This window comes from Helianthus annuus, chromosome 8 (assembly GCF_002127325.2).
Source record: "Helianthus annuus cultivar XRQ/B chromosome 8, HanXRQr2.0-SUNRISE, whole genome shotgun sequence".
Taxonomy (NCBI): Eukaryota; Viridiplantae; Streptophyta; class Magnoliopsida; order Asterales; family Asteraceae; genus Helianthus; species Helianthus annuus.
Genome location: NC_035440.2, coordinates 155,216,311 through 155,230,998, shown reverse-complemented (window position 1 = coordinate 155,230,998; position 14,688 = coordinate 155,216,311). Strand labels below are relative to the sequence as shown.

The window sequence follows — 14,688 nt, the reverse complement described above, 5'->3', positions numbered from 1 at the left end:
GCAGGCTATGGAGGTGGACTGGATTCAGCTACGCCGCTTGCTTTACACTTACTTTCCCCCTCCCCCACCGCCATCTGTATAGAGCTCATCAGTACTGCTTGTGTAGACATTGGTGAGAGGACCGCGATTGCTTTTGGTTGCATAGCATTTTGGAGACTACACGATGATACTGACTTTTGACACATACTTGATGTATTTGATGTATTTGACACTAATTTGATATAGCTTTTGGACAGGGGTGATGTAGCCCCTAGTTGATTGATGATTGTATGACACAGTGATGTACTGATACACTTACGTTGTGGTCTTGATATATATGGCAATCGCAGTATTCTCATCATATTTGATTCGCTTGATTGCTTATTTACATTATTATGACATGGGATGTTGTGTGTATATTTTTATGACATGGGATGTTGTGTGTATAATATTTGTGACATGGGATGTTGTGTGATTAGTATTTGTGAAGTATCGATAACATGAGATGTTATGTGCTATTATTATTACTATATACGTACGCTTTACTATGGCCTGACCGACGTAAACACATCTTTAGAAGATGCCGCCAAGACGTCAACAACAGCAAATGCCTACCACTCAGGCCGAACTACAGCAAGTCATTGCTGCTGCTATTGCTCAATATGCTGCCTCTCAAGGAGGAATGAGTGGAAGCAACTCTGGCAACACCGGCAACAACAACAATCCACCTCATGGGTGCACCTACAAGCAGTTCTTAGACTGTAAGGCCGTAAACTTTGATGGCACTGGAGGTGCTGTCACTTTTGTCCGCTGGGCTGAGAAAACTGAATCTGTTCTTCGCATGAGCAAATGCGCACTGGATCAGCAAGTCACCTATATCTCTGGGCTATTTTTGGATGGAGCCCTATCCTGGTGGAACTTGCAAGTACAGACACTTGGCGAAGCTGCTGCCTACGCGCTGACCTGGACCGAACTGAAGGAACTCATGCGCAAAAAGTACTGTTCCCGCGCTGAAATCCAGAGATTGGAGACCGAGTTCTGGCGTTTAAGAATGGAAGGTCCTAAGATAGCAGAGTATGTTCAAAGGTTCCACGACTTGTCGCATGTGGTACCCTACATGGTCACTCCTGAGTTCAAGAGAATTGAACGTTTCATTTGGGGATTAGCTCCTCAAATCATAAGCATGGTGACCTCCTCCAAACCTGCAACCATCACTGAAGCCATTGATTTGAGTGTGGCTATCACGGAGGAGGCAATTCGTTTGAACAAGTTTGATGAAGCGGAGCCTAAGAAGAAAGAGACTCATGTGGAGTCGTCAGGTGGTAACAAACGAAAGTTTTCGAACTTCAAGTAGGGCACCGGGGTGGTGGTTAAGAAAGGAGAACAGAACGCGCCAGCTCAGGATACAGCTGGTGGTAAGAAGAAAGGAAAGGGATATATGGGTGCACAACCCAAGTGCAACTCATGCCAACGACATCACTCTGGTCGTTGCAGGCTAAGAGTTTGTGAATCATGTGGGAAGACTGGTCATACGAAGGATTTTTGTTGGGCTAGTGCTGGCCGGGGAGGCCAAGGAGGATCTGGGAATAGGAACAATCGTGGTGGTAATGGAAATCGCCCCCAAGGAAACCATGGAGGTGATGGGAATCGGGTCGATCATGCAAACCAAGCGGGCGCCATGAATCGAAATCAGGGAAACAATCAAGCTGGAAACGTTGGTGGAAATGGGCAGAGGCCCGGATGTTTCAACTGCGGTGATGTTGGGCATTACAAGAGGAATTGCCCGGAATTGAACCAAGCCCGCGGAAGGGTTTTCAACATAGAAGCAAGGGAAGCGCGCCAGGATCCCAATGTTGTCACTGGTACGTTCCCTGTAAACCAACGCTATGCATCCGTTTTATTTGATACTGGCGCCGATTATAGCTTCGTGTCGTTAGAATTTAAGAACATGCTTGGTTTAGCCGCTAGTAAGTTAGATATTCCGTACTCGATCGAATTAGCGAATGGGAAGTTAGTAGAAGCTAATGAGGTGATTCGAGGTTGCGTAATCGAGTTGGGAGAGCGCGAGTTCGCTCTAGATCTGCTACCAGTCCAGTTGGGAAGCTTCGACGTGGCAGTAGGGATGGATTGGTTATCAAGTAACAAGGCCGAGATAGTTTGTCATGAGAAGGTCGTTCGTATCCCGACCGATGATGGTGAGACCATTCTTGTTCACGGAGAGAAGCGTGAGATGCCGTTGAGGATTATTAGCTGCCTGAAGGCAAGAAAGTGTTTGCAGAAGGAATGTGCTGCCTTTCTGGCACACATTGTAGATAAGAAGGCTGCTGAGCCAAAGATCGAAGACATCCCTGTCGTGAGGGAATACCCAGAAGTTTTCCCAGAAGATTTGCCTGGCTTGCCGCCTCACAGGCAAGTGGAGTTTCGCATTGACTTAGTTCCAGGCGCTGCGCCTGTGGCTAAGGCACCCTACAGACTTGCCCCGTCCGAGATGCAAGAACTGTCGACGCAGCTTCAAGAGTTGTTAGACAAGGGATTTATCCGACCGAGCTTCTCGCCTTGGGGAGCTCCAGTTTTGTTTGTCAAGAAGAAGGACGGTAGTTTCCGCATGTGTATTGATTATAGAGAGTTGAACAAGCTGACGATCAAGAATAGGTATCCCCTGCCAAGAATCGATGATCTGTTTGACCAACTACAAGGTTCAAGCTTTTATTCAAAGATCGATCTTCGATCTGGATACCATCAGCTACGGATACAGGAAGAGAGTATCCCAAAGACAGCCTTCAGAACCCGATATGGACACTACGAGTTTCTCGTTATGCCGTTTGGTCTGACAAACGCACCTGCAGTGTTCATGGATTTGATGAATCGAGTTTGCAAGTCGTACCTGGATAAGTTCGTGATTGTATTCATCGATGATATTTTGATTTATTCAAAGACGAAGGCTGAGCACGAGCAGCATCTTAGAGCCATTCTGGAGCTGCTGAAGAAAGAACAGTTGTACGCCAAGTTCTCTAAGTGTGAGTTTTGGCTACGAGAGGTGCAATTCCTTGGGCACGTGGTAAACGGAGATGGAATCCACGTGGATCCAACCAAGATCGAGGCGATCAAGGATTGGGAAACGCCAAAGACGCCAACCGAGATTCGGCAATTCTTGGGTTTGGCTGGCTATTACCGAAGGTTCATTGAGAATTTTTCAAAGATCGCTCAACCATTGACGCTCCTCACGTAGAAGGATAAGAAGTTTGATTGGGGAATCAAACAGGAGGAAGCATTTCAGATATTGAAAGATAAGCTTTGCAACGCGCCAATCTTAGCTCTACCGGAGGGTACATATGATTTTGTGGTATACTGCGACGCATCGCGTCAAGGATTGGGTTGCGTGTTGATGCAACGCCAGAAGGTTATTGCTTACACGTCACGCCAGCTGAAAGTTCATGAAAAGAACTATACCACACATGACTTGGAACTCGGCGCAGTAGTTTTTGCCTTAAAGATCTGGAGACACTACCTTTATGGTACGAAGTGCATAATCTTCACAGATCACAAGAGCCTCCAACACATATTCAACCAGAAGGAGCTGAATATGAGGCAAAGGCGATGGGTAGAACTGTTGAATGACTACGACTGCGAGATTAAGTATCATCCAGGGAAGGCGAATGTGGTCGCCGATGCCCTAAGTCGAAAGGAGAGGATCAAGCCCATAAGGGTTATGTGACAACCCGTAACTTCGAGGTATAAACTATTCATTTTCGTGTTTATAAATCGGGTCTTATACTAATTTTATTTGACGAGATTATTTATACTTAACGAAAATGGCATTATAAGTTTATATTATGCAAGCAATAAATTAGAAGCCGAATCCTTATTCTTTTTAACCGACTCGACCCGTTTGAATCAAAACACATGTTCTGCTTGTCAAATTAACCCAGTCGTGTAACTCGAACTTGAGGGGCCAAACCGTAACTTGTCCAATATACATACCAGTTTTAGTTGGCTATAAATTACGTTCTTGATATTAATAGTTAGATGAAAAAAAATAAATAAATGTATGTATTTAATTAACCATCGTTGAACCTTTTTCCCCATCCCCTAATGCTTTCGGTTCTAGATGGCCAGCCCAAACACCCTCACGACCCAACCATTCAGCCCACTCTCTTAAGACACTAGGCCCACATAAAAACCCCAAACCGCCCCACCCCTTGTCCCATTTAATTATACGTTCAGTGCATGGGATTTTCAGATCACGCCAACACAAACCCTAACCTGCGATTACACATCTATCCTCCATCTTCTCTCTTCTATCGACACCACCAGGAGACCCTAGAAGACGCCTCCAAGTCCTCAGTTCAGGCTAGTGATCCCCGTCATCTTTAATACTCGGTAAACACTCTCATGTATTGTTGTGACCATGTTAATAGGGTGTGATCTTTGTTGTGTTTTTCCTGATTCACGCTAAATAGGGATGTTACTTGATGATTTAGGGAGTTTATAAGTTGCTAGAATCACATGTGGCTGCGATTTATGGGTTTATGATGATCCTTGATGTTTTGATAAGTAATATGTTGCTTAAGGTCGGGTTTTTTTTTAGTCTATGCGATAGCTTGTAATGTATGAACCTGTAGACGTATCTTTTTGAACTAGGGTTTATGTGATAACAAAGTTTTGATGGTTACTTGTATTATTAGGTCGCTAAATCTGATCATTGTTGATGTTTATGATGATAATTTACGGACTAGTGTTCATGAGAATCAAGAATGGTGCTTAGTATTGTCGATTATGTCTGCGTAGACACATATATATGGATTAGGGTTTATGTTCTTGATGATCTTGATGTACTTGTTGATGAATATGATATAAAACAACTATGAACCTGCTGTGAATCATGTTTTGTGTCTCGGGTTCACTAGTTAATCGTTTGCGGGATCGGAAACGTAAATAGTAATCTGTCTGAAATTTACAGCCAACTTCCGTTGGCTGTAACTGGGTCATAACATACCGAAAACTGAGTTTTCTGGAGTCCACAAAGTAGAGTTTAGAAATACAATTCAAACGCACTGGAATCATAAATTTTCGACGTCGTTTACTATTCTAAATGGAATTTTTCTTTACAGTGCACTGGGCTGTCCATTTTCTGCAGATATTACAGGTCACGATTTCTGTCATATCTAAGGGTGTATTGGGATATAAGTTACGAAATTTAAACTATAGGAAATACGCGAGTGAACTGAAATTCTCCAACTGGATTCACCTCGTTCGGAGACTCGGTGATTTTTAAATAAAATAAACGGTGGGCAGGGGTCAGAATTGTAACAATTCATATCACTGTTCATTGCTCGATTTTTTACGAAAAATCTGTAAACAAGTAGACTTTGAAAAATTTACAGGAACACGCTGAGACCTTTTCACATGTCATATATTTTTTTTTGGGAATTAATTGTGACCTGTAACTATTTTATAAAAATACCCGAAAACAGCCCAGTTTTGAGTATTGAAGCTGAAACGTATTAAGTCGTAATGTGTGCATCTGATTATCAGTTATGTTATCTGATAACGATCCAACTTGTTATATGTCGATGAAAGTGTTATGTGAAATATCGTATGCTTGTTGGTGCGTAGTTATAGGTGGCATGTATATATGGGTGTGAACTGTTAAAGTGAATCCATGTTATGTGATAGATGCGTGTAGGAACTACGTGCTTTGTTTGAAATCACTAACAAGTTAAATGGTAATCATACTAGGATGTGATTGACCAACCCCGGCCATTAGCTATTTTTAAGAGTCCAACCGAGCAACCAAAGGTGAGTTCACACTTTCTACAAGGCATGGGATTCCCAGGGGCTGGGAATGGGTAAAGGATTTAAACTGGAACTGCGTGATCTCTTGGTTTGGGACACGTACACACCCTCTTTATTGAAGGGTGACAACACGTGATAAGGATATAATCAGAACCTGCGTAATCTCCTGGTTTGGGGATTACGTACACACCCTCTTTACTGAAGGGTGACAACAAGGATACTAGGCCAAAACTCTCTATCATGAAGTCCCTCCGTGTTGTTTGGTTACCTGGGAGGTAACATGGTATTAGTTAGTAGCGCTATTTAGGTTTGACAAGCCTCACACCGTGCCGCAGAGGACGGGCGTGAACTAATGGATCTGGGCACTAGTCAATGATGATAGACATTGACGTCAGGGCACCAACTTACTTTAGTCAGTGGTCGATATGGTAAACAGGTCTAGTGGTTAACATGGGGAAGCCCTCACCAACTATGGATATGTTTGGGAAACAGGGTAAACGGAGTAACTTACAACTTACAAATGAACTCCTGGTTTTGAAACAACTTAATAATGAACACCAACTGTGAACTCGCTCAACTTTGTTGTTGACTCGTTGTTACATGCCTTGCAGGTCGTTAGGTATTTCAGGAGCTTGCACGAGGAGGCGTGGACGTTGTGGGACATGGACTGTTGAGTTCCATGTTAAACTTATGAACTTTTAACTTATGTTTTAGGTTTTAAACTTTATGCTTCCGCTGATAACTTTAACTTGGTTGAATTGTTTTGACATCAATTATATTGATTGGATTGGACTTTTATTTACTTAATTTATATTGTTCAATATGATTGGTGGCTGGATCCTGGTCAGTCACGCCTCCATGCGGTGATACTCCGCTTGTGGATTTTGGGGTGTGACAGATTGGTATCAGAGCCATTGGTTATAGTGAACTTGGTTTTAATAAGGGGAAAAAGTTTTGTTAAAACCAGACTATAACCTGTACAGTGCTCAACGATCCACAACGACGCTTCGCTCCACGTGCAAGACTCAACACTTTAGATGGTATGGTCTATGTTTATGTTACCTACTTGTTAGTTACATTTGCATGGTGTGTTGTTTATGGTATGTTTAGTTAACGTAGTAGCACGATTGCCCTTATTAGCCCTAGTGTGCTTGCTTTGACACTCAACTGTTTACTTTAAACTTGACAAGTAGTGATCAAATTCTTTTCCTAATTTCTCCTCACCCCAATACGACAACTGTTTTATGCGTTCTATTTATCCGCACGACTGTCTTGACATGACGTCGCCATCTGACCCTCTGTACATTCGGTTTGCACGTCAACATTCATGAAGACCAGACCTGGCTCAAACGAACTTGGGTTTAGGAGAACTACACCTACGCATCCCGGTTGACGAACCCTATCACCTTCGCCTGTCATCGTCACCAGAAACGAAGCAGCCACAGTTACACGCGTTCGTCGTTTTGCAACTCGCAACCTTACCCACCAAACTCTGTTTTGGACAAATGATACACTCGCACGACCGCGATGCAACAAACTTCCCTTTTGTGCTATGCCGCCATGCGCCACTATTGGAAATTATTTCTAGATAACAGATTATTCGGTAATTTCTTTATTATTATTGTTGTTGAACCCCTGTTTTTGCACGACTCTTCGCATGAACCTCATTAATTCCCTGCTTCTCTGATTGACAACCGATTTGACGAAACGCCAACAAGCATACCACGATCTTTCACCAAGCACAAAACTACCTTATTACCCTGTTGGTTGATTTAATTTTTATATTGCTTGATTAGCTCTCTTGTATACCCAACATAGCGAGTGAATGCCATTACTGGTGAAATAGTCTTCAGGACATTTAGAGACGGAGATATGGATCATTCAACCCATCGGCGAACCTGATAATTTACACATTTACCTGACCCATCTTACACTACAAGAGACGTACTTAAATATGCAGAATCTTTGCACTAGCTTTTGTACCGACACATGATTGTTGATTTATGTTATGTCTAATTTCTACCATTTGCTTAGACCAAACCGTCATTCTTTTATCACAGTGACATTTTGTTCTCGCTTCTCCATGCAAAGACACCAAAACGAATACCCTCTAGCATAGAGAGTTTGGAAGGCTCGACTCTTGATCCTTGGTGATCACTCCTTGAAACCTTGAGGATGATGATGTGTTGTTGATACGATTATACTCTCTTGAACATGTTTTCGCGTCCTTTCTTTGGAACCTCACGACTACACAGACGTATTTTGGATTTATTCGCACGGCCTAAGGAACTACCCCGAATTTGGTTGCTTACCGACTCGATGAATCACAAACGCACCAGGATACCCATTGTTCGAGTTCGTTGGAACTCCCATCGTGACCCAGAGTTCACTTGGGTACGAGAAGACCAAATGAAACGCAAATATCCCCAGTTGTTCAAGAAAGGTGGTTCCACTACTGAGGTAGAAGCTACTGCGAAATTTTGGGACGAAATTCCAAACCAACGGGGGGATGATGTGATACCCCAGGAGAACCAGGAAACCATGCAACCTATCTAGCTTCCTCAGTAACTACGTGCTAAATTTCGGGACGAAATTTCTTTCAAGTTGGGGATGATGTGACAACCCGTAACTTCGAGGTATAAACTATTCATTTTCGTGTTTATAAATCGGGTCTTATACTAATTTTATTTGACGAGATTATTTATACTTAACGAAAATGGCATTATAAGTTTATATTATGCAAGCAATAAATTAGAAGCCGAATCCTTATTCTTTTTAACCGACTCGACCCGTTTGAATCAAAACACATGTTCTGCTTGTCAAATTAACCCAGTCGTGTAACTCAAACTTGAGGGGCCAAACCGTAACTTGTCCAATATACATACCAGTTTTAGTTGGCTATAAATTACGTTCTTGATATTAATAGTTAGATGAAAAAAAATAAATAAATGTATGTATTTAATTAACCATCGTTGAACCTTTTTCCCCATCCCCTAATGCTTTCGGTTCTAGATGGCCAGCCCAAACACCCTCACGACCCAACCATTCAGCCCACTCTCTTAAGACACTAGGCCCACATAAAAACCCCAAACCGCCCCACCCCTTGTCCCATTTAATTATACGTTCAGTGCATGGGATTTTCAGATCACGCCAACACAAACCCTAACCTGCGATTACACATCTATCCTCCATCTTCTCTCTTCTATCGACACCACCAGGAGACCCTAGAAGACGCCTCCAAGTCCTCAGTTCAGGCTAGTGATCCCCGTCATCTTTAATACTCGGTAAACACTCTCATGTATTGTTGTGACCCTGTTAATAGGGTGTGATCTTTGTTGTGTTTTTCCTGATTCACGCTAAATAGGGATGTTACTTGATGATTTAGGGAGTTTATAAGTTGCTAGAATCACATGTGGCTGCGATTTATGGGTTTATGATGATCCTTGATGTTTTGATAAGTAATATGTTGCTTAGGGTCGGGTTTTTTTTTAGTCTATGCGATAGCTTGTAATGTATGAACCTGTAGACGTATCTTTTTGAACTAGGGTTTATGTGATAACAAAGTTTTGATGGTTACTTGTATTATTAGGTCGCTAAATCTGATCATTGTTGATGTTTATGATGATAATTTACGGACTAGTGTTCATGAGAATCAAGAATGGTGCTTAGTATTGTCGATTATGTCTGCGTAGACACATATATATGGATTAGGGTTTATGTTCTTGATGATCTTGATGTACTTGTTGATGAATATGATATAAAACAACTATGAACCTGCTGCGAATCATGTTTTTGTGTCTCAGGTTCACTAGTTAATCGTTTGCGGGATCGGAAACGTAAACAGTAATCTGTCTGAAATTTACAGCCAACTTCCGTTGGCTGTAACTGGGTCATAACATACCGAAAACTGAGTTTTCTGGAGTCCACAAAGTAGAGTTTAGAAATACAATTCAAACGGCACTGGAATCATAAATTTTCGACGTCGTTTACTATTTTAAATGGAATTTTTCTTTACAGTGCACTGGGCTGTCCATTTTCTGCAGATATTGCAGGTCACGATTTCTGTCATATCTAAGGGTGTATTGGGATATAAGTTACGAAATTTAAACTGTAGGAAATATGCGAGTGAACTGAAATTCTCCAACTGGATTCACCTCGTTCGGAGACTCGGTGATTTTTAAATAAAATAAACGGTGGGCAGGGGTCAGAATTGTAACAATTCATATCACTGTTCATTGCTCGATTTTTTACGAAAAATCTGTAAACAAGTAGACTTTGAAAATGTTACAGGAACACGCCGAGACCTTTTCACATGTCATATATTTTTTTTGGGAATTAATTATGACCTGTAACTATTTTATAAAAATACCCGAAAACAGCCCAGTTTTGAGTATTGAAGCTGAAACGTATTAAGTCGTAATGTGTGCATCTGATTGTCAGTTATGTTATCTGATAACGATCCAACTTGTTATATGTCGATGAAAGTGTTATGTGAAATATCGTATGCTTGTTGGTGCGTAGTTATAGGTGGCATGTATATATGGGTGTGAACTGTTAAAGTGAATCCATGTTATGTGATAGATGCGTGTAGGAACTACGTGCTTTGTTTGAAATCACTAACAAGTTAAATGGTAATCATACTAGGACGTGATTGACCAACCCCGGCCATTAGCTATTTTTAAGAGTCCAACCGAGCAACCAAAGGTGAGTTCACACTTTCTACAAGGCATGGGATTCCCAGGGGCTGGGAATGGGTAAAGGATTTAAACTGGAACTGCGTGATCTCTTGGTTTGGGACACGTACACACCCTCTTTATTGAAGGGTGACAACACGTGATAAGGATATAATCGGAACCTGCGTAATCTCCTGGTTTGGGGATTACGTACACACCCTCTTTACTGAAGGGTGACAACAAGGATACTAGGCCAAAACTCTCTATCATGAAGTCCCTCCGTGTTGTTTGGTTACCTGGGAGGTAACATGGTATTAGTTAGTAGCGCTATTTAGGTTTGACAAGCCTCACACCGTGCCGCAGAGGACGGGCGTGAACTAATGGATCTGGGCACTAGTCAATGATGATAGACATTAACGTCAGGGCACCAACTTACTTTAGTCAGTGGTCGATATGGTAAACAGGTCTAGTGGTTAACATGGGGAAGCCCTCACCAACTATGGATATGTTTGGGAAACAGGGTAAACGGAGTAACTTACAACTTACAAATGAACTCCTGGTTTTGAAACAACTTAATAATGAACACCAACTGTGAACACGCTCAACTTTGTTGTTGACTCGTTGTTACATGCCTTGCAGGTCGTTAGGTATTTCAGGAGCTTGCACGAGGAGGCGTGGACGTTGTGGGACATGGACTGTTGAGTTCCATGTTAAACTTATGAACTTTTAACTTATGTTTTAGGTTTTAAACTTTATGCTTCCGCTGATAACTTTAACTTGGTTGAATTGTTTTAACATCAATTATATTGATTGGATTGGACTTTTATTTACTTAATTTATATTGTTCAATATGATTGGTGGCTGGATCCTGGTCAGTCACGCCTCCATGCGGTGATACTCCGCTTGTGGATTTTGGGGGTGTGACAGGTTAGGGCTTTGGAGATGGTTATTCGAACCGACTTTCCTCTGCGCATTCGTGCCGCGCAGAAAGAAGCTCTCAAGGAAAGAAACCTTGAAGAAGAGTATCTCCGTGGGATGGAGAAGTTATTGGTACCAAACAGGGAAGGAACGTTGTGTTTTGAGAAAAGGATTTGGGTTCCTCTGTTTGGTGGTTTAAGAAAGGTTATTTTCGATGAAGCTCACAAGTCGCGGTACTCTATCCATCCTGGAGCGGATAAGATGTATCAGGATCTTAAAGATTATTATTGGTGGCCTAAGATGAAAGGCGATGTTGCTGTTTATGTGAGCAAATGTTTAACTTGCGCCAAAGTTAAGGCGGAATGCCAGAAGCCTTCAGGACTTCTGCAGCAACCAGAGATTCCCAAGTGGAAGTGGGAACAAATCTCTATGGATTTTATTACGAAGTTGCCAAGAACACCAAGAGGCCATGACACTATTTGGGTAATAGTGGACCGCTTAACGAAGTCAGCACACTTCCTACCTATCCGAGAGAAGGATAATACGAGCAAACTGGCTGAAATTTACATGAGAGAGATTGTTACACGCCATGGAGTACCTCTCTCGATTATCTCTGATAGAGACGGAAGGTTCGTGTCAAGGATATGGCAATCCTTCCAGGAAGCTTTTGGCTCAAAGTTGAATCTGAGCACTGTGTTTCACCCACAGACCGACGGTCAAAGCGAGCGGACGATTCAGACATTGGAGGACATGCTGAGAGCATGTGTGATGGATTTGGGCGGTAGCTGGGATAAGCATTTGCCTTTGGTTGAGTTCTCATACAACAACAGCTACCACACCAGTATTGGTGCCGCACCATTCGAAGCTTTATATGGGCGCAAGTGCAGATCGCCGCTTTGTTGGGCTGACGCAGGTGATAGACAGTTGGTTGGTCCTGAAGTAGTCCAGGAAACCACCGACAAGATCGCCCAGATACGAGATCGCGTCAGTGCGGCTCGTGACAGGCAGAAAGCCTACGCGGATCGAAGCAGGAAACCTCTGGAGTTTGAGGTTGGTGAGATGGTTTTGTTGAAGGTATCACCCTGGAAGGGTGTGGCACGCTTTGGGAAACGTGGAAAGTTGAACCCGAGGTATATTGGACCGTTCAAGATCTTGGAGAGAATCGGGTTAGTAGCATACAAGTTGGACCTACCTGCTGAACTGAATGGTGTTCACGATACATTTCATGTATCCAATCTGAAGAGAAGTCCAACACAAGATACCGTTGCCATTCCTACCGACGAAATTCATGTTGACGACACGCTCCATTTCGTTGAAGAACCTGTTGAGGTCACTGATTGGAAAGTTAACAAGACCCGCCAGAGCAGTGTCAAGCTCGTCAAAGTTCGTTGGAATGCTAGACATGGTCCTGAATTCACCTGGGAGCGTGAGGACCGAATGAAAGAGAAATACCCCCACTTATTTCCTGAGAACCCTGCTTCTACAAGCAGAGCTTAAATTTCGGGACGAAATTTTTCTAACGGGGGGAGAATGTGACAACCCTCACTAAACCAGGTATCCGTACGATTTAATTAATAAATAATTGCTGCTTAATTACTGTGCTTAACTGAAATTGCCAATGAACTGCTACTTGATTTCTAGCACTTGTATATTCCTGCATCATACTTTGATTTCCGTCACTACATTATTTACACGTTGAACCTTAGTGACAAACATGATGCACTAAAGCACAGTAGCATTAGAACGGATAACCTATTGAACATGCTGATAAAGCCAGCATCAGGCAGACACTGCCTCTAAGGGCCTGTATGAGCCAGAATTATTTTACTACACCCATAGTGTGTGTAGGGATACAAGGGTTGTAAAATTGCGTCTCTAGGAATAAGATATAATAATTGGATGTGCCTAAAACGTACTCTAAGCACGAAACACATCACTTTTATTTACATACTAGCTTCTGGCTAACTAATAGAGTGCCAAAACATGAGGAAATATTCCTGACACTTTGGGAAATAAATAGTGTCACTAAAAATATTATTAACGACGCTTAAAAGCTTATTTAAGCACTTTAACGGATTACTATCCAAACGAACAACCAGATTATACCCGGAACATGAAAATATTGACAATAATATTATTGGTCTTTTTCTGAGCCAGTTAGGGTCCCTGATTACCCTAACACCCGCTATAGAACGCATCACACCACTAACGGAGTTAATCACCTAACTAACTTATCTAACCAAACTATAACCTAACCATCTAGTTGAGATCGAACCAAATGACCCCCCCCCCTGGGCCGATCAGTCACAATGTGACCATCCATTGTACCATTTTGATTATTTAATTGGTTTGTGCATAATATCAAGGAGACACATAAACCATTGGATTAAGATCAAGGATTTGTCTATAAATACATCACTAAACACATTAGATCATTATCACCAAACCACTCAACAAACTCTCTCCTCTCCTCTTCTTCCCAACTCTCGGCCGAACCCCCCTTGGGTCACCACCACCATTTTCGGCTCTTGTTCATCCATTCCAACATCACACAAGTGCTCAAGGTCACGCATTAGGAGTCTTGGAGCAAACGGAAGTGGAAGGACCTCGTTATCTTGCTTTTATCCACCACCTTTTCGCCTAGATTCTTCCCTAGCCCCGAGCTAGAGGTATAACACTTAAAACTCATTCTCGGATCATTCTAAAGTGGTTAATAAGATTTGTAACGGTTAAAAGTCGGAAACTTGCATTTTGAATCTTTAAAGTCTACTAAAACATGAATATAGTTGGTTAAAAGCTCAATACTTGTGTAAAAGTTGTAGTACTTGGAAGTGATGATTATTTAGGCCCGATCTACGTTGTGGTAGCTCGAATCATCGTTTAACCCGACTTGGTTAAGATCATAGATCTTGACATAAGCTTGTTTCTATCGGTACAAGGGTTAAAAGGTGAAACTCTACCACACGAGAAACATGAACTTGTGTAAAAGTATTTTTACCTATAAAATAGTGTTTAAAACTAGCGGATCTACGTATCTGCAAGTGGTATTTTCAAAGGACCAAGTGTCGAGAAAATCATGTTTTATAAAAGTCGGATGACACACTAACAAATATGATTTTACAAACCACAAGTGTATAAACACTTGTGAGTGAAAAGTTTCGACAAAATAACAATCTTTGAGAAAGATGACGGGAAGTTGTAAAGGATGATTTATTCTAAAAACGAGGTTGTTACGGGATTAAACTATTTTATACAAAGATCCACCAAATATAACGGGATCTACACTATAGTTTTCGGAAAAACTACAAGTTCAGGTGATTAT

General features: G+C 41.9%; 1 long non-coding RNA gene across 1 annotated transcript; it reads left to right on the top strand.

Moving 5' to 3' along the window:
* Positions 1-8,898: 8,898 nt before the first annotated feature.
* LOC110887369 lies at positions 8,899-11,128 on the top strand. The gene is made up of 3 exons (XR_002563259.1): positions 8,899-9,059; positions 10,420-10,479; positions 11,088-11,128. It is a non-coding gene; the product is annotated as an uncharacterized LOC110887369 (long non-coding RNA).
* The last annotated feature ends 3,560 nt before the right edge of the window (positions 11,129-14,688 follow it).